The sequence below is a fragment of the Pseudopipra pipra genome, chromosome 3, assembly GCF_036250125.1.
Source record: "Pseudopipra pipra isolate bDixPip1 chromosome 3, bDixPip1.hap1, whole genome shotgun sequence".
NCBI classification, from domain to species: domain Eukaryota; kingdom Metazoa; phylum Chordata; class Aves; order Passeriformes; family Pipridae; genus Pseudopipra; species Pseudopipra pipra.
This window is the reverse complement of record NC_087551.1, coordinates 46102652-46123113: the sequence shown is the minus strand read 5'-3', so window position 1 is coordinate 46123113 and position 20462 is coordinate 46102652. Positions and strand designations below refer to the sequence as shown.

The window sequence follows — 20462 nt, the reverse complement described above, 5'->3', positions numbered from 1 at the left end:
TATCCTAGCTTTACTGCATTTGATATAGTGCCAGTTATCTCATTTTAGTTTCATCTGTTCTATCAATCTGCATGAAGAGGCTGCCTAATCATGACCTTGCCCCTCTCTACTGCCCACAGGGTGACGTACAGCCATTGGTGCAGAAGGGTGAAACAGCTCCGTTGTGCCTCTGGTCCTTGCAATAGGAAGCAAGACAATGGTGGGCAAGCCTCCTTTCTTCCCCCTAGAACTTCACAAGCACTGGAAAGAGTAAAGTCTTTTATTGGTGCTTTGAACTGATTATATTTAAATGAAAGACCATTTCTAAACTTCAAATACCAATAAAGAAATAGGATCATGAAGACTTGGCTGAAAGAAAAAAAAAACAAACCACAGGTATTAATGTTAATGAAATCATAATATCCAACACCTATCCTTGATGAGTTGTCCTGTGTTAATGATGGAGGAACAGAGGAAGTCTTAATGACCCCTTGACCTCCCCAGTAAATCCACACTTGAAAGGGAGGGGATTAAAATGTCTTAAAAATCATGTGCTGGAAACTGAGAGAGCTTAACATTTTCCTTATGCTGATGTCAGATGACTTTCTCAGCCCCTACATAAGTTATCTACCAGGCCAAAATGGAAGCAGGAGTGCTGGTATGTTAAGGTAAGATGTCTTGTAAAAAACTTCAGGTTTCTTGACTTGGCACAGCTCTACCTCACTGCCTTTGTCCAGGGCATGAAACATCTGAACTTTCTACACAGATTATCATGATCTATTTTGATCAGTTTTCCTTTTTTGTGAGAGTGGGAGTGCATGAACATGTGATCACAGAATCACGGAATCATAGAATCACAGAACATGCTGAGTTGGAAGGGACTCACAATGATCATCAAGTCCAACCCGTAGCCCTACACAGGACCATCCCCAAGAGTCACACCATGCGCCCAAAGGTATCATCCTTCCCAGTGGAGAAGGCCTTTTCAAGCTTTACAGACCAGTTGTGCTGGGCTCAGTCAGCTCTTCTTCCTGCAAATGCAGTAAGAATTCATCCAAATTCCCAGCTCTGCTCAGCAGCATGAAAAAAAATAAAGAGAGAAATACAAGCATAGCTATAACCTATCTGGTGGAAGAATAGAAATATAAAACTCTGCCAAGTAGTACAAAAAAAGTAAAAGTTCAGTGTGATAAAATGGAGAAGAGATAATAATCGGTATGCTAGAAGGATGTGTGTTAACAATTACAAGGAAATATTTTATACTTTGTGAGATCCAACAAAAATAAAATTGAAAAGAGATATTCAAATTACCTATACCCTGAATCTCTCACAGAGACTTTTGCTTGTTATTAGCAAATGTCTATGTGACAACGATAAAACCTTGTCTGATACTACAACAAATATGAAGAGGAAAGAGCATTACCGAAAGACATCAGCAATCTGCCTCTGTTCAGTCTTCCAGTAATACGTTATAACTTCTATGACTAACACCAGTGACTGCAGATTTTTACAGCCACCCTGTTTGCACAAGACTCAACTGCAACGAAATTGCCTTCTTGCTCCAGAGAGTCACAAAATTTAACTTGTAGCCATCTGAGAGCTGTTTGCGCAGCACTGCATTTGTATTGGTGAAAAAATGAAACAAAGAAACCGAGCTCACATTTTTTTGTTCACGTCCTCTGAATTCTTGTAAAATTATATCCACAGGAGCTTGGGAATGTAATTTACTTCTTTATGTTACTTAATATATATTTTTATATATAATAATTATGTTGTATTTATTAGATAAGTACAAATGAGTGATAAATTTGATTCCTGGGGGAACCCCTTTACTGCCATCCACTGACTCTGAAACCAGCAGCTGCTTCCTCACCAAATAGGAGGCAAATTCAAATCTTGGTTGCCCTAAACATATTTTCAAGGTAGTATCAACTACACCAAAGCATTTTGAGGAACTCCCAGCACGTTTCTCTGTATATTATGATACATCAGCTTGTGGGCTGTTATGGCTCACTGACTGGGATTTGCTTCTGCCATCCGTAGTCACCTTCAATAACATCTCACTGTATGGATAGTCTCCCTGCAGAAAAGCAACCACCTGTAGGCTTTGGAGCAGTGTTTGCAGAAAACCAGCATGACTTCATCCTGGTGGAGAACCTGAGTGCTCAGCCGCTATGGAAGCTAAACAGCACACATAGGGAAGCATGTTTTTTTTCAAAGTCTGGTTGCAGAGTCTGAACCAGGAAAGTCTGTGGTCTGAGACTGCATGAGGTTGCATTGTGGAAAAGGATTGTGCAGTGTGTCAACAGCTTAGAAGACAAAACAAAAATGGGTTATGTTTTATGCTGCAAATTTTGATTTTTTTTAGAGTTGTTTTTATCAATTAGTCTCCTTTCTGTTTCTAGTGGGGTCAAAATATTTTCAATAGAAAAGTAATCTTCCAAACAGAAAGGTTATTTATCTCTTTGATAGTCTTTATCTATAAGGTGTTTGTATTTCTGAACAAGGCACTATAATATACAATATACCAGAAGCAGTACACCTATCTCAGTAAGGCTTCAGGCCAACAGCTGAATGAATTCCTCAAAGTAACACAGAGGACCTTTTTAGGATGCTAAATATTTTTCCTGTTTGAAAACTCAGAATGTTTTGCAGTATGTGCAAGGGAGATTGGGACCTGGAAATGGCTTAATAGATGTGTTTGTAACAAATAACCTTTGTCAACAATGGGAAAAAAAACCCAAACCAGCCAACAACTTAAAAACTAGCACTACCGTAAATTGTATGTTTAAAAAAAATGGAAAAGCAATTGTATGTCTCTCTAACAACCATCCATCTTCAATATTAGTCATCCTCAGGAAGTCACAAAGGTTTATCTGAAAATCCTTTGAAGATCCTCTCTGCTGTCCTCCCACATGAGAAAACTTGACCCACTCTGCTATAGAAGCACAGAGCAGAGCAGCCTGCACTTGTGAGGAAATTGGTCTTACTTTAATTGCTTTGTGTACTGACATTGTTGCCTAGTGATATTCTTCCCTTTACCTAAGGGCACATACATCTCACCTCCACAAAAAATCATATTACACCAGGACCTTACACATAATTTAATAAAAGAAACCCACTTTAACTGAGCAAGACAGAACCCCATTTGGACATTTGAATGATGCTCAAATGTCCAAAGGTTTGAGAAGTGGCTCCTGCAGATTGTGGGAAATTGGAAAGAGTGTTTCTTAGGGCAGCCGCAGCCATCTTTGAAAGAAGGATGAAAGTGGCCCTGGAGCACTGGGATGTGCGTAGCCCAAAGGGCACGAGTTCCATTGCTTCTCCTGATGCCTGACAAGAACACCCCATACGTACAGCAAAACATGACAAAACTGATGTTTTAATGCTGTGAGGACAGATAAAGCATGAAGAGCCTCTTTGTGCCCAGTACCCTGCTCTACACCAGTTCCAAGACTCAGGATCCTTCTACCTCTCACTCTTCCAATGCACGGTAGTTATGAAAAGAAGTGGAGAATCCTACAGGAGGTAAACATCACTGCTGCTCATCTGGGTTGTGAAAGCAGGCAGGAGCTGTTATGTCCAACCTGAGACACAGCTCTGTCATGTAAAAGAATTATAGGAAGACCCTTTCAACTACAAAATTGTTAAAAAATCCACAGGACTTTCAGCTGTTTGTTTAGTTGTTTTGGAATTTTTGGGTTGGGTTGATTTTTTTTTTTTGTTTGCTTTGTTGGTTGTTTGTTTTGGTCTGAATGTCTATCTTTGTTCTCAGACCATCACAATAGTGCTGTATAATAGAATCTGTTCATGTCTCTTGGTCTCTTGCTGTGTTTCATTTGCAGTTGTGTGATGTACAATTAGCTGCTGATGTACAGTTACCTGGTCTCTAGTCTTTAGCATGGTTTATTGTACTTCACATTCTCTACATGCCATAGAAAGTCAATCAAAGTCCTAATCTCCTTACAGAAAAAATAACTTTTAGTTATGAAGCCTGACACATACTAAAATACCTGTTGGAATTTCTGTGCACTTGCACTTTCTGTGCATGTGAATATGTGTGCATGTGTGCACATGTATGCGCGTGCACCTGTGAGAGAACAAGAGAGGGAAAGCATTCTTTCAAATCCACATGAGCAATCCAGGAGAGCATACTCGTTAGTGTTTGTGGCAAAGATACTAGAATGTATTGAAGAAAAAAATTTGTTTTCTATCTGCAAGTTTCAAACAGTTGTCTTTTTCTGAAGGCGAGTTTTCATAATAACTGTGCATACTCTTCCACAGCAATGTAAGCAAACATCAGGAGACCCTCAGTCTTGCCTTAATTACTGTGATACATTTTTTGTGTCTTGTAAACAACTATTTATTGCCATATTTAGACCAAGAATGTGGGAACAGGGAAATGTGACTGATTAAATATTCCAAAAATCAGGAAAAAGTAAGACTAGAATCTTAATAACGAAAAATATGGCCAGAAAATTACTTTCATGAATAAGATTTTAGAGCGAAACATAATGTTGAAACAGACATACAGTAATTTAGATGAACTCCTGATCCTGCTAAAGCAAGTAGCAAAACTAATTTCTTAATGTGTCATGTGAAAGAAGAAAATATTTCAGTGCAACTTCTGTGTATTGGGAAAATAAATATTTTTGAAAAAATAGTTTCAGTAAACACATTGCTTTTTGGTAGAATTAAAACCTCTCTTAAAACACAAACTGAAAATACATATAGTTTTGCTGGAATCTTTTTTGCTGGCATTTTTTTGATGTGTGTGTGATAGAGCTAAATGTAATCAAAGTGAAGCAATTTCAATAAGAAGGAAACAAAAAGAAATTTTACATCAAGCTGCCTTTCATTGTCTCCCTTGACAATAATTTTACAGTATCTTTACTTTCTGCCAACGTATGGCTGTGACGTCTCTTGAGGAACTTCAGCATCTAGGAAGGCTGACGTTTCAGTATTGCCTTCCCCGCAACGAACCTTCTACTTCATGACCTACACATGCTACCAACAATTCAGGAAGAAGATGAGGCCATGGAGGTGAGTCCCTTGGTTCCTCATGAACATGGTGTTGAATAGAGGTGCCACAGCCGGAGGAACTCCTCCCTGACAGCCTTCAGGAGGGCAGCTCGTCATGTTCATGGTTTGATAGGCATTCCCATGCTGTTCTCACCTCCACATGTAGATGCCACACAAGCATTACTGGATTTAAGTTTCACAACATCTCTGCAAAAGAATAATGACTGTGCCACCTCAGATTACAAAGGGTAAATTAAAAGACAGGTGTGGCTGCAGGTACAATTTATTTGGCTAAAGGTAGCTATCCATAATGTAGCTACAAACATGACCACTCTGAGATGGCCAGAAAGAAACAGTTCCCTCTGAGGGATATCTCATCCTAAGAGAGCAATAAAGTAAGTCTGATTAACTGTGCTTTTGATATATTAATTTGTCTTCATTTCCAGCTTCTGGAGGGAGGACAGACATGACAGTCTCAGATATACCTTAAGGTCACCCTATGGTGAGGTGACATCATTTCCACCCTACACACCAACCTCTTATAGAAAGCTTGCACCCCAAGGGAGACTAGCATCCAGGTCTCCCAATTACCAAAAATCAATCTTCATCCAGTACCACAGAGCACAGGCATGAATGGACTTCTGTGTATGCAGTGTGGTGTGTTAGGAAAAAGAAGGACCATGATGGGAAGAGGGGAATGGGTAGGATGTTATTTCAGCAGTAGGACTTCCCTCAGAGGCTCTTGGAAGCCTTCGCCCCAGGGAAATGGATGTCTCATCTTTAAGCCTCACACACAGTAGAATTCAATGTGTGCAACCTGGAAGCCAGGGTGAGTTTCCAATAAAATTTCCTACAAAGGAAGAGAAAAGCCTTTTGGCTGTTATCACACCACCTTAGTTTTGAAAACAGAGAGCCAAAGGAAATGCAGGATCCAATATTTAAAGGCCTTTGAGACTCTCTGCTGTCTCTGCAGCCCTTATAACAAAATGGTTAGAGTGATTTTTTGGCAGAGATCTGTGCTGGGCACAGCCCTGTCATCTCTCACAGCACAATTGGGCAGTAGAGACAATCCTAGTATGGTCCATCCATATCTAAAACCAGGCACAAGCTGGTACTGCTCTCAGCAGATGATCCACATACCCAAAATCTTTTCTCATCTCTAAATCAGTTTCCTGGGACTCAGCTGAGCTGTTAGTAGAAGATTGCCATGCTGCTCACTCCACCAGCAGTGTCCAAACCAGCAGTACCCTGGTGCCCTGAGGAGCATGCATGTTACTATGAGCAGTGAGAGGAGTTGGATACTTTATTATTTTGTGTCTATAAGAAAGGCTGTTTGTCCTACTCAGCTAAGGCAGCCACGAGATGTTGCTTAGCTGTATGTCAGGATCACAAGCTATATGCACAAAAATGTAAGCCCCAGCTCTGCCTTTGTTGCTACCCCCCATCCGTCTACCTTCTGATATTTTTCATTTAGATCAACATTAATTTTCTTTTTTTTTCAGCCACTTTACCTTGTTTCACACTCTTTTTTTCTTCCTGCCTTCCTCATTGTGAGAAGAATGTACAGTTTTGCAGATGGGTAAAACCAACTTTCAAATGCAGACAACAGCAGGAATGTCCTGCATGGACTCATCTTTCCCCTTCTCAACCAAGGAGAGCTGACAGAAAGTATGAATCATCCTGCATCTTTGCATGGCTGTGTCAAGTGTACTTGGATTTGAGGCGTGGTGCAAAGTTCATGTCCTGTTCTCCTGATATTCCCTGGGAAAGTCAGCAGGCAAAGAGGCAAAAGGCAGCTTGGGCCTCATCTAACAGCCAAAGTGATGGGCTGTACCTCTCTAGAGAAACCAGTCTTGCCCTGTCTGGTGACCTAGTGTTGTTCATTGCTCCCACTTGGGAGAATAGGAAGGTTGAGGAGACACTAAGACTCTGAGCCTTAGGCCCCTCTGGGCACTCTAATCCCTTCTGGTTTTGTAGGCTTTTCCTACCATCACATCTGCCTGCCCTGTTTTTTCTTCTCTACTCCTTTTCTTTCTTTCCTCAGGCACCCTTCCAGCAGCAGCACAGGGAGGCAGGACAGTCTGACACTGGCCTTTCAATATATTTAAATGCTAGCAATTCACTGAGCTGGAAAATTATAAATCTGCAATTTTATTGAAAAAGGTGGTCACCTTCTTCTTTGGAGCCATGTTCAGAGACAGTGAGATAATTAATGGACTTTTATGTGACACAGAAGCAAAGAATGGCAAATTTTATGAAGACTGGTAAGACAATTTTTTTAATTTCTAAGAAACCAACTTTCCATATGTAGTTCTGCTTATTGTTACACGAGAAGAAAAGCTATTAAAACCATCCTGTGCAGGTGAAAATGTTGTCACATAACCTTTTTTTCTCTGAACCTTTTTTTCTCTGAACTAACACAGATGAGGACAGCAACTGGCATTGAGGGATTAGTAATGTCTGCTAACAGTGTGCATGTGATGCCTACTCTGCACCATGTCTAGACACCTTCCTAGCATTTCATGTAACAGCATTTCAAATCAAAACAGAGACAGACCAATGCTGTCAGCACAGCTCATTGTAGTTATGAAGGGCATCCTTACTTGATGTGCTGCTGGGAAAGTTAAGCAAGACACACAAGCCATAAAAAAGCCTTCAGGTAGGCAATATAAAAGGGGAGGCAAAAGCCACCAAAGTGGAGAATAAAGGTGAAAGGTTTCAAAGGTAGAACAGGAGTCTCTTGCATAGAGGGGGAGTATAAATGAAATGAAATGAAATAGAGCTTGTCATCATCCTTTTTACAAAATGTGGGTGGATTTATGTAGTGAATTATGACAGCAGTGAGAATTATGTGTGCAAAGAGCTACTAAACAGGTGACACAACCCCAGTCTAGAGGAGAAAAAGGCCACAGAGCTGTGCAACTGGCCACAAAAATACAGAAGGGGTGATGAGAGATGAAGCATCATCTTCTTTAGAGAAATCCTTTTGAATCAAGGACATGATATGAAGTTAGAGTGGAGTACCTCCTCCAGAATAATTAAAAGTGATTGTCGCATTGTTTTGAATAAGAATACTTTTTCCAAGTTAGCAAACCCACTTTGGCAGGAAAAAGTCTTGCAGAATAAGTCACCAAGCAACTAAGACCTATAAGAAAATGATCACTCTGCAGAGAGAATGGGGAATACAGCAGCTGTAGAGCAAACTCTGTTGCTGATGGTCACTTGCCTATGCTAGATGATTAAGATTTCCTAACACTCAAACGAAATGGTCGGCTGGGGCCTAAGCCTTTAGCACTCTTGGGAACAAGCTCTGCCAAGTAAAGATAGCTGAAATGCCAGGTTAAAACCAGACTTCTTCCACCCTTCCAGTTCTCCTTATTCTGGCAGTTCTGTCATTCAGTCTCTGTAACACATCCATCATTCAGGAGCTGAGTCATGTGCTTAGTCCCTCATTTACACAGCAAGCCCTGCAAACATTGGGCATAGTTAAAAGGACATGAGCTAATGATATCTGTCAAGAGAAACTATTAATTCAAACCCATGATATTTAAAAATAAAGTAGAAGAGCATTTCAGTTTATTTCCCTATTTATATTAATATATCGATCATCATTAATGAATATAGCCTAGGCACTAAAACAAGAGCATCTGCTGTTAGCTTGGAAAGCAAATTATTATTGCCTGTTAACATCTTTACATAAATATTTGGGAAATCTATATATTAATTTTATATTTTGTCAAGGATTCTTTCTCCTCTTAGCCCCATAGCCTCTTCAGGTTCTTATTTTCAGTCTCTCAGTAGTTGCATATGGCTATAGTAAATCAGGCCTGATGAACCACAGGCACTTTCACACTTGTTTCCATATCTGGGTGCAGCACTTGGTGAGAGGAGCCACTCAGGCATATGGCCTGTAATAAGCTGAGCTCCAGTGAATTGGAACCTCCTGCTTCAACAAATATTTGGCCATTTGTTTTCTTGCTGCAGCTCTTTGATTATTTTCCTCCCTTTGACAGAATGATGAAATCAGCCACAGGGTTTATGTGCCACCTCCACCAAATGCTGCCCATATTCCAGTAGTTGGGCAGAAAAATGAGAAGGTGGTCAGGGATAAGGTGTCCATTGACTCTGGAAGTCCTGAGGATTAAAAAGCACATATTCTGCTGAGGAAGAAGCTAATGTATGTGCAGTTAAAACTTCCCAAACCAGCTATGGTGGCTTGTGGTGACCTTTTTGCTGAGGTTGTCCATGCAGCAATTGGCAGCCTCAGTTTTCTCTCTTACACCGAAAATGGGATAATTATTTCTTATGGTACATATCCTCAGTAATAATTACAGAATTTCATTTAGAAGCACATCAGCTTAAAGGTATTTGAATACTTTAATCCATCTCAGTGAAAAATATCAGTTGCAACAAACAGGCGACATACCCAGTGCAATGGCAGAATAGGAAACAAGGGTGAAATTTTTCAAACAAATGAATGAACAAACCTAAGGCTTTGTGCAATGCAAAAATCCAATGAAAAAACAAGCAAGGGAAAAAATAAGCCTTATCCCTGGCCAAAAGAATGTCATGTAATGTAATTTCTGAGGAGAATCCAAGGGGACTTCCAGTAACCTACACCTTGTTTCCCTCCTCTCAAGCCTATATCTTAAGCACACAAGCTGATCAAATATTTATTGCTACTGAGGATGCAGGACAACAGCTGTGTTGCCTTTTGAGCCCCAGGACAGCACAGAGAGAGGTCTACATTCGTCCTAATTAAAAGCAGCTGAAAAATTTTACATCAAACTCTTTTGCAACAGAGAATTGAGCTTTCAGTTGCAGTGAATTATTCATGAAATCATTCTGCTTTCTGCAGAACACTTCAATTTTTCATTGAAAACCTGAGCAGGCAAACCAAGAAACTGCATGAAATACTCCAGTTCTGGAGAGCCATCACAACATTCCAGAGACTTCAAGTCCCTCCCGTTTCCATTCTTTGTTGTGGGCTTTGCCCCTCTACCAAACTTCATTTCCCAGCAACATTCTGGCCAGGCAGCAGTGCTGATGCATACCTTCCCACCCACACAAGAGAAGAATACTGATCATTATGGAAGATGCAAAGAAGTTAAGGAGTCGCCGCTTTGCGGTTTTTTGGGTCTTGAAATATTCTACCACCTAACTCAGTCATTGTTGAAGGTATAGGGAGGAAAAAAGCATGAAGAAAGGGCAGTGTGGAAGAAAAATGGACATGAGTGCTTTCAGCCTACTCAACTGCAGCTGTTGGTTTGCGTAGGAAATGAAGCGGAGCTACAAGACCCTCCAAAAATGAACAGGACAGTCACTGAAGTATGAAAAACCAATGTGCAGAAAAAGAGGCTACTCGGTCTTGTTCAGTGACACTCATAGGATGTGTCAGACAGCTTTCACAGAGAGATCAGCTCAGCACCCAGTCTAGAATCAAGGTACAAGAGAAGTGAATATGTTACATGAAGGTGAATTTACACCCAAATAACACAAAGAACATCACAAAAAAGTACAAAGGAGATTCAGAAAAACAGTCTTTGACATCCTCAAGGAAAAAGTATGTACTGACAAGAAAAGTAACTTAAAGTCAATTGCTGACTGTACTTGCTGTCTAGAGAGGATTGCTTTTGATATCTCCAACCAGAGTCTCAGCTGATCTAACTTAGATGGTTGATTTCAGTAAAGTCCTTGGCCATTTACCTGTTGAGCCTCTCAGTCTTAGAGAACTGACATATTATCTAAGGTGAAAAATACATGCTTTGGCTATGCTTAAACTTCTGTTCAAGAAGAAAATTCCATGAGCTTGAGGCTTCAAAACTAACAATGCTTCCCCACAGCTATTAAAAAAACCAGAGGTAAAAGGTCAGTTTCACTCCTGAGATCAAAAAAATATTGGCATTTAGTTTTGAAAAGAAAAATTAATCATCCTAAGCAAGGTGAAGAGTAGGGATGTTAATGTAAGGAAGCTCTTAAATGTATCTGTAAAGAGGATCAGAAATAAACATGCAAAAGAAGTTTGATATCTTTCTCAGAGGGAGAAGTTATGAATGATTGGATATGTTTGAAAGTTGGTGCGACGACTTTCAGAACCAAAAGATCAAGGGAATCTTGGAGAGGCAGAAAGAGAGGCAGAGGTGAAGAAATATAAGCCCACAGCAAAAAATCTTTTTGACTATGTTTCAGGCCCTTTTCCTTTCTGGTTAGAGCTGTGGTGGGAAGGAAAGGACAGAAATATGTGAGCACCTGTCTTTTAAAGCTGGGTAGCATCCACGGGTAACATCATCAAAAATTTGATTTGGGCTCTTTGAGAAACAAACCCCAATCAATTCTCACTTGAGTGGTCCTCATTCTTCTGTACAAGGAAAAATAATTGGTGAGCTGATCAGATAAGGAAATGCCAAACAGGATACCTGATTATAGCAGAAAGCTGATCTATGGGATGAATTAGCTTCTTGATTCTCTGAGTGACATAGAAAACTGGAGAAAGATAAAAAAAATTATCAGATGCTGGCAAGGAATTTACTGGATGGTTTTGACTGTGCCAAGTGATTCCCAGGGCATGACATTCAGGGGTGCTTCTACTGCTGCTCCAGAAGAGCCTGGCATATGGTTTCGCTTTAGCTTAGCATTGGTGGGAAAGTTTGTGTGTGGATAACATGGATGACTCGGTCACTGATAGGAGCTGACCATACACAGAGTAGCACAGTTAGAAATCCATGACTACCCTGCATTTAACCAATCCTTTTACCTCAGTACTGGTCATGCAGAAACTACCTGTAACAGAAAAGAAGTGCCTAGCATAGCTGTAAGGGCATGCACCATCCCCACATCCTACTGAGGTCTTTTATCAGGCTGATGCCATGGGTAGGTGCTGCTTGCCCAGCTGACACCTGTTGGCTCAGTCCCAGTGCAAGGGTTCACTGGTTCAGCTGCTGCAGCTGACCACAGCTACTGCTGTGCTCACTTTTGATCAGCTGAACTTGAAATATAAGTTGCTATTGAGGCAGGTAGTGACTTTTCTTTCTTCAGGATGTGGATGCTGGCAACTGTTTTAAAATTCCATTTTGAATATTCCTCTGTGTGTGTGTGTGTGTGTGCATTCTGTTACTTGCAATATCTGGTTAGAAGCATTAAAGCAAAATGTCTTTGTCAGCTTTGTCTTTTTCTGTTTGACAACTGCTGATGTCATTTTACTTTTGTTTGTAAATCTCAGCCTGTTTGCTGCTGAGTCACAGAAGAAGGCAAGAGATAATAAATGTAGCCCTTAATAAACCCAGAAAGTTGTGGACCACTGGAATGACAATCAGAAAGGGAGTCTTTCTTAACCAGCAATAGCAGAACAGAAGGATCCTGTTTCCTGTGCAGGTTTCCCTGTCACTCACAAGCTTTGAATGATGTGGGTTGCATTCTCCAAAACAGAAATGTGAATATCAAGAGTTAGTAGCAGAGACTGCCCTATCTATGGAAATAGGAGTAGAGGAAACCCAGCATTTCCCATACAGGCTCCCTAAAGCAACTGTCAGCTGACAGAAATTACAAAATGCAGAACAGGGAGCTGAAGCACAGAAAGATGACTTTCACACCCATGTTCTGATTTTCAGTGTTTACACCTCATCCTCAGTATTCCTCAATCTTTCAACTAGCTTGACTGAGGCATGAAGTATTTAAACCATTGTCTACATTTTTAAGTTTTAGGAAAGTTCTACTATTGCTAAGACCAGCACATTTTAGATTTACCAGAGGACAGCAACATCACAGGAGTTGACTGTGTATCTACATGATGGTGAGACATTGGTACTTGATTCTCTAAGACTCAGAGGACAGATCCACACACTGTGTGATGATACAATTCTCAGAAAATTGGCAGGTTATAGAGTCCACTGATGCATACCCCATCCTTGCAACCACAGAGTCAGGTGAAGTGATAACTACAGTGGGAGCACTGACCTAATGAATGGAAAAAACTGAGAGTAGGACCCTATTGCTGTGTCATCGTAGAGATTACAAGGTTGTCCAGCTGATAACTTGAGAGATGGAGTGAGACAACAAGAGGTATCTCTTTTTCAGTACGAATTAAATGCTTTCTTCGACTTCTACAATGAGAGAACAATATGACTAATCCGTGGACTTGGTGATATCTCTCAGCTTTACTCAAGAGAGCATGCAGACCCTCCAATGTTTTTCATCAACACAGTCCAAAATATTTTCATTAACTGCAATGGCTTAAAAACAGCTACCACAAAGCCCTACCTGCTTTCTTGAGAGAAGCGGTGTTACTGAAGTACCATGGGGGAATCACAAGAGGGATCATGGTATGCGTCTAAAAAAGGCTGGTCACAGCATGGCAATCAGTGGATTGAAACATAAGATGTGCTCAAAATGATCGCTGGAATTAAATTCTCACTACAAACACAAGTCTCTTAACTTGTGTTTTGGCTTGAAAACATTCTGTGTTTCTCATGACCAGGTTTATTTTATTGTAAAGGATTCACTGAAGCAGGCAGCAGGATAATGTACAGACTTCCTTCAGAGTACCAAGAGCAAGAAAGTATCATTTCCAAAACTGTGATTGGCAAATCACAGTGTCTGAGGACTGTAGTGCCAATGCAGACTCTTCTACATGCACAGCTATCAATGTAGTGTATTTGAGAGGCTTACAACATCTACTATTCACAGCTTTCTCCTTCCCTCTCTTTTTGAAGTTGCCTCACATGCAATATAGTGCTGCTACTTCCAAAGTCCATTCCCCTGAGGAAGCCCAGAAAGTCATTCTGTTGTTCCTCATTTTATTTGCATCCACAGTAATTACTCAGGCAGTAATTGAAGGGACTTTGAATATTTATTAAAACTACATCAAAGGTGTAGCACTGTTTCTCCTTCCTACATGACCTGCAAGGAAACAAAAAACCCCAGATAACTCCATTCAAGTTCAAGTTATTTAGTCCTGTTGCTTTCATCTGAGTATTTTTTCCTAAGTGCTTATAGACTGGGTTTTGTTGTTGTTCTTGCCATGGCTAATTTAGTTCTCTGCATGTGTTTCAAGCATTTTGCTAAGGAGCTGCATTGTTTATAGTGACATCAATGATGAATTTTCTTCACCATCAGCCCCTCTCTGAGGTCCTACACTGTCTGAGGGAAATGCTCCCAGACTCACAATTTCTTTGTCAGGCCAAAAGGTACACTATAACTCATTATTTCAGAGAAAAATGCCAGCAGGACTGAAATCTGCAAGTTTGCCTACTCAATGTGAGCAGCAAAGAGAGGTTGATCCCCTGCCAAACAAGAAAGTTAAAGTGGTGAGAACATTAGCCTGCTAAGCCATAGAGCTAGACTTGATTGCAGACTAAGTAAGGATAAAACACATTTCATTCACTGAAACATGATAGCTTCAAATAGATATTCAAAATGTACGTCTGCAATAATTTCTTCTACTCATACTCTAAAAAGATGTCATTGCCTCAGTGCTAGTGGAGCATACTATGTTACATACTTATCTTTTTAATGGCTTTGACATTAGTGCAACAATAAGCACAGGATTGACAGCTGATTTCTTTATTTATCTATTTATTTAAGAAAATTCCAAGCACTGAATAGAAAATCATTAGGCTCAGCTGGCCTCAGGGCTTTCTAACTGTTTATAACTCCTAAAAATATGTGCAGGGGTTTTTTTAATAAAAGAAGGAAATATGGTTTTGTCGTTCGGTGTGAGCTGTGATTTTCCTTTTCTATGAGTAATGGCAGCAAATTTAAATAGAAGCCCTTCTGAACTCAAAAGAAAACTAAAATTAAAGCAATTGAATGTTTTTATGGTGACTGGTGCATCAGGGACATCAGTCCAACTTGTCGGGGGCTCGATATTTTGGTTATGGTTAAATAGTTAAAACTTTTTTAACTTTTATGGCACAGAACCAGAGATTTAGCAGAAATGCTTACCATTGTCTTCACCTTCCACAGTGCCTGATGTTGGAGTATTTTACAAATTAATTTTCTTTCTACCCCAAGCACACATGAAAAACAGAGGATTTTGGCTGTTCCAGCATGTCCATTATGTTAGAGTGCTGTTCTTTTCTTATGAACATCAATCTGGGTCATAAATGGGATTAATTTCACATTAACTGCAGCTGGAAAGTAAGCTAAAAGTAGGAAAAAGTAAGGAGGTATCATTCATGGTATTTGGTTTTGCTCCTTTGAGAGGACAGATATTGCTGTTTTAAGCTGTCTTCCAAATAGCTGGGATTCATTAACCTCTGGAGCTGCCTTTTGTGGTGGTGCCCCACCAGCCTTAGAAGCATGAGGGGTTAAATTAGACTAGAATCTAACTTTTTGACAGCTGTGACTAGTGCAGCTGAGTAACACTGTAGGTAACATCTGCTGGTTGCATTAGTCAGGGCTAGTTCCAACTCACTTTAGTACACTGTTCCTTCTCACCTTGCTTTTTATCCTGTACTCCAGCCACAACCAGTTAATTTGCGTGTGGCACATTTTTTTCTGCAGTTCTGTGCTATATTTTAATAGGTTTTGCTGCCTGTATTAACCAAAAATTATTAAAACCATAACGTGCTTCAAAACAAGCAGGTGTCAGAAAGAAATCTCTCTTCTAAGTATCCTCTTCGCTGCTGGCAACTATCATTTGCAGTTACAAATTAGATCATTTAAACCTTGTCTAGCTATTGCCCACATTTCTAAAGCATCTTCTTCCTGATGGAGTTTTAACTTTAGCTGTCCTTCCATTCAGGGTATTTTCTTCATGTTACTCCTGTTGACGTCTTCTTGAGAAATTACTCAGGGCTGAGGCATCTGACAGAGCTCTGCCACCATCACTGCCTATGCCCTAGCTGATCGCCACTGGGTTACAGGAGTTACTTAAGCTTCTGTGACACAGCACGGCCACCAGCAGCCATTGTCAGCTGAGGGCTTCCCCATCTCTGGCTTGAAAGTCATAAGTATGCCAAGGAGTGCAGCATGTACTTTTTGTAGGTGGTAGTACCAAGGAGCAGGTGGTATGTTTGTTTCCTGCACAGACACTGAGCTTTGCAGTTTCATTCTAGTATATTATGTGCTTATTAAATATTTTTGTGCAGATGTCACAGTGGGTAACCAGAAGATGAGATGGATGTTGAGACTAAACTATTTGAAATAGCACCCACTTCTCTGCACAGGGCTCAGCTGCTCTGTCTGCATTGAGGTCCTTGGTCCCTTAATTATCTGCACTGGGGAATGTATCGCTGGATGCTTGTGGCCCACTCTATGCTCCCAACTAATTGTTGATTTTTTTTTTACCTTTTTTTTGTTTGTTTTTGTTTGTTTTTTTTTTAATTGTTGTTGGGTTTGTTTTGTTTTTTTAAAGAGGCAATAAGAGGATGGCAAGTATTCAGATCTTGTCATGACTTTAGGGGAGGGAGGAATCAGACTACAGTCCAAGAATGGGGTGTTTGGGTGAAAACTTATCTGTCTTATGGTGTAGAAAGCACCATTGCTGGAAGTAGATACACAGTCTGATACCAAGTCTTGTTACTCTGTATTACAAGACTTCTGAGTTTCTGAAACATATTATGTGATGCAAATCAAAGAGGATTCTGTTGACGTCACTTCTGAGGGTTCATTGTTAGATTCTGATTTTAAATACAGCTGTAACTTTTTGAAAACTGAGGGGTAAATCCCATGCTGTCAGAACCCATGGGTTTACACAGAGTAGTGTACATTATTTTGATATACAGCAAACTTTAATTATTATTCTAATCAGGTTGCAGTGCATTTGATGTATATATCCAATTCTCCATTTACACTGCAGTGTATATAATTGCTACAGTTGTCCTCATGTGTGTGCATATTTATACTTATAAATACATATGCACTCAAACTGTATATAAAGGTATATTTATATACATACACCAAAACTTTCCTTATGCACACAAGTATATTAAAAAATACAGACACACAAGCAGGTGTATATAAATCTGCAACCTCTTGTGACCTAGAGTAAAGAATTACAAATTGGATAGAAGATAAATTTTCTTTTTTTTCTGTCTAGAAAAATGAATCTAAAGCATAATTTGCAGCACAGAAAGGAAATAGTTTTGATGTTTATGAATCTCTATTGTCAAATTTGTTCAAGTAAAATACAATACACTGGATATATATACACAGCAGCTCTCTTCATGTTTAAAACATTCTAGAGAGCTTAACAAGTGATAACCTAAGATAAAGCTGCTGTTGGGTCAAAGAATGAATTAAACAAGTGTTGCCTTTAGTCTTGACATGAAAGCATTTACAGAGCCAATGTTCTAAATCTCCACTGGCAGAATATTCAGAGGTGGAAAACGAAAGAGCACTTAAGATGCATGGGCCCTTCCAGCTATGGATTTATAATGATATTTCTGTAGAGCATTTTTAGAACACAAAACCTGACTTGGGCAGTAAGGAAGTAATACCTCACCCAGATATGTAGGGCCTAGAGGTTAGATGTGCACCTGGAATACCTTTAAGAGCTAACAAAAGCCTGAGAATAACTGACCTTCTGGAGGACTCACAGCAACAGCATCTGACCTGGTGACCCTTCCCTCCCCCATGCTGTTTTCTTAAATTCATGCAACTTCAGGCTTTTTCTTGCTTATATTTTGTAAGTATACATCATGATTATACAACTGCCAGGCTGAAAGCTCCTAAATGCGTATAACTGCCACAATGGGTCAGTCATAGTTTGTCCAAGAAACTACTTCCCTTCTGTCCTAAGTGATGCAACCAGAAGCAGAGGAGAGGGGAATTTTCCCTCTGTGTCCAGTCACAGAATTTGGCTGAGCAGTTTATTGTGTTGCTGTCGTGTGGATGAACACCTGTCGGGCAAGATTCAGAGAACCGGGAAGATTTGGGTGGGTGCCTTTTTCCATACAGCATTGAAACTCTGATGAATGGTTATGGCTTGCTGTTGTTCCTCAACTGATCCCAGCTGAATCCAGCTCTCTGGTGTGGACCGTACTTCATTATAGTCTTGCCCTGTTACATTGTATTAGAATAAACTATTTGTCCCTTCTTGAACCCAAAAATGTGCTTTTAAATAAATTGCATTCGTTTTAAAAATCTCTGGTTCATTTGAAAATAGCCTCCAGGAAAACCAAAGGGCTAACAACAAAGAGGAAACTCTGAGGGTATTTGGAAGTAGTCAAGACTCAGGTCCCTTTCATCATTATAAATATTTCATGTAAAGTGTAGTAGACAGAGCCATAGACTAAATTGTCCTTGACCCAAATTTCATTTTTTGAGCAATTTGTTTTAGGATCATTCCAATAAAGAGTGAAAGTGGCTGAAACTGAAAAAAAATTGGATTTTAAATACTTAACTCCAGAACCGCTATCCAAATCTCCCATGTTGCCCACACTCCACCAGTGTGGACTTTTGTTTTCCTTTCTGTAAGCTATGCAAATGCCCAGGACTCCATATTCCTGATTACACTAAAAACCTCTTTCTAAGCATCTACAATCTAATGAGATTCTAAAAACCATGTGAACGGACACTTGTCATAGATTACACCTAGACCATAGGGACAGGATCAGACACCAAGCAAAAGGAATAAGCACATGTATTTCCTACAAGACCCTCCTGGTTAGGAAGGGGCAGGCATGGGGTCTGTCCCCTCTGCATCCTGCCGGAGTCCAGGCATATGACTCCATGCTGTGGAAGGCATCCTATCTTTGGCAAGACAGGCTAGACTAAGCACCAGGTCTCTCCCCTGGGCTTACTGCATCTGCACAGGATGCATATGAGAGACAAACAAAATGCAGGGAGGGCTTGAGCAGTAAGAGCATTCACCTGCACTTGTGGAGATATTGGGAGTCTAGGCCCTCTTACACTAAGGATGACCTGCTACCTTTGAACAAAAAATTAAATGTTACGAATCCATTCCTTTGTGTAGATTCCATTTAAGATCTATGTAAGGTGTGGTAAAACCTTTACTGAATGCATTTTATTCTTTTACCTTTATAAATGGCTTTAAGGGAGTTTACCTGAAGAGCAGGTACTTGCCAAAGGGCTGGCAGCTGATTGCAGTAATTCATCAGCACTGTATGGCAAAGGGGCTGCACCACACACCTCCTGCTGAGGAGCTCACTTCTTAGTGGTGTAAGAGCCCACTACTCCTCCACCATGCTGCCCAGCATCACTGGATGTAAAAGTGGCTTAAAAGGCTGCTGCTAATGTGTACTAGAGGTTAATTGCAGGAGCTGGGAAAGCTGATGTTTGTCTGAAAACAAACACAATATATGTTTGTAGTGGAAGTTGTAAACAAGGAGGCATGCTGGGTAGGTGGCCTCAAGCTAGCAGAATTTTTAAAAAATCCTGAGATTTGTCTTTACATTATTTATAGGCTGGAGAAGATTCATTGTTTGTGAAACAACAGGCAGCCTTTGTGCTACATCTATTGACACAGTGAAACCTTCTTGGAGTGAAATTTGCTTTGATATCCTGTAGAGATTTCCTTCCAAATTCTGAGTTTCTCAAATAGGCTGTTCTCAGGCTTGCCCCTTCTCTCACATGCACGCTCTCTTGCTGTGCCTTGTATGATGCGTGCAACACTTCACAGTGAACCAAACCCCATGCGGTGGGAGAGAATTATCAAGAGTGTATGGTATCTTTAAAGAACAAATTAGTAAAACATTGATTCTTGTTAACTCAAATAAAAGCAAACTTCATGAAGGCATTAGCAAAGAGCAAAATAACTGTTATGTACACAAATTAGGTGTGTTCTGCGCAGAACACAGCGTGACATAAAGATGCTACTTTTATAATATTATCAGAAAGCAGGGAACAAAACAAGAAAGAGTACTGAAAGACTAATTTCTCCCCCAGGAAAACAAGACAAAACACTGTGTCCTAAGAGAATACTCTGTACTCACTGCCATCCTTTATCCTTCATCCTTCATGGTAATGCGAGAGCAGTCTGCAAAGGCTCAGTGGGCAAAATTGTGTTGCATGCAACTCCTCTGAAGTCTAAGATAGTACACTAGAGATTAACATAGCCCATTTCAGACTCAAAAGCGGTTTTGCACTTTATTTATTATGATTTATTGAACTGCAGTAGCCCCTAGAGGCTCTCAGTAGGACTGCTGTCCCACTATGCTTCATGAACTAACAGGAAAGGACAATGATGGGACACTTGGGCACTCACTTTGATTTCACTGGGGTCTGTCACAAGCTCAGAAGTCGTCTTTAATTCCTTTCCAGAGATCAGGTTCATGTCCTGTTTTTGTATTTATCACTGAGTGAGGCCCTATGATAAAGACCCTCAGAGCTGATGGAGTTACTACTATCCACAGCTTGCTGTTGTCTGCACCAACTCATCCTCACCTGTTACAAACAAAATTTGCCAGAGAGAAACAAGGTCCTGCAACATCATAGATAAGCTTCACAGCAGAGATCTTCTATTAGCCAGTCCCAAGAGCTAAGGAAAAACAAGAACGACA

General features: G+C 40.2%; 1 long non-coding RNA gene across 1 annotated transcript in view; it reads right to left on the bottom strand.

Annotated features, from left to right (window-relative positions):
* Nucleotides 1-19988, bottom strand: part of LOC135411437 (uncharacterized) — a 45753-nt gene extending 25765 nt beyond the window's left edge. Inside the window, exon 1 of the long non-coding RNA XR_010429151.1 lies at nt 19896-19988. This is a non-coding gene — a long non-coding RNA (uncharacterized LOC135411437). The remainder of the gene's footprint in view (nt 1-19895) is intronic.
* Between the last annotated feature and the right edge of the window lie 474 nt (nt 19989-20462).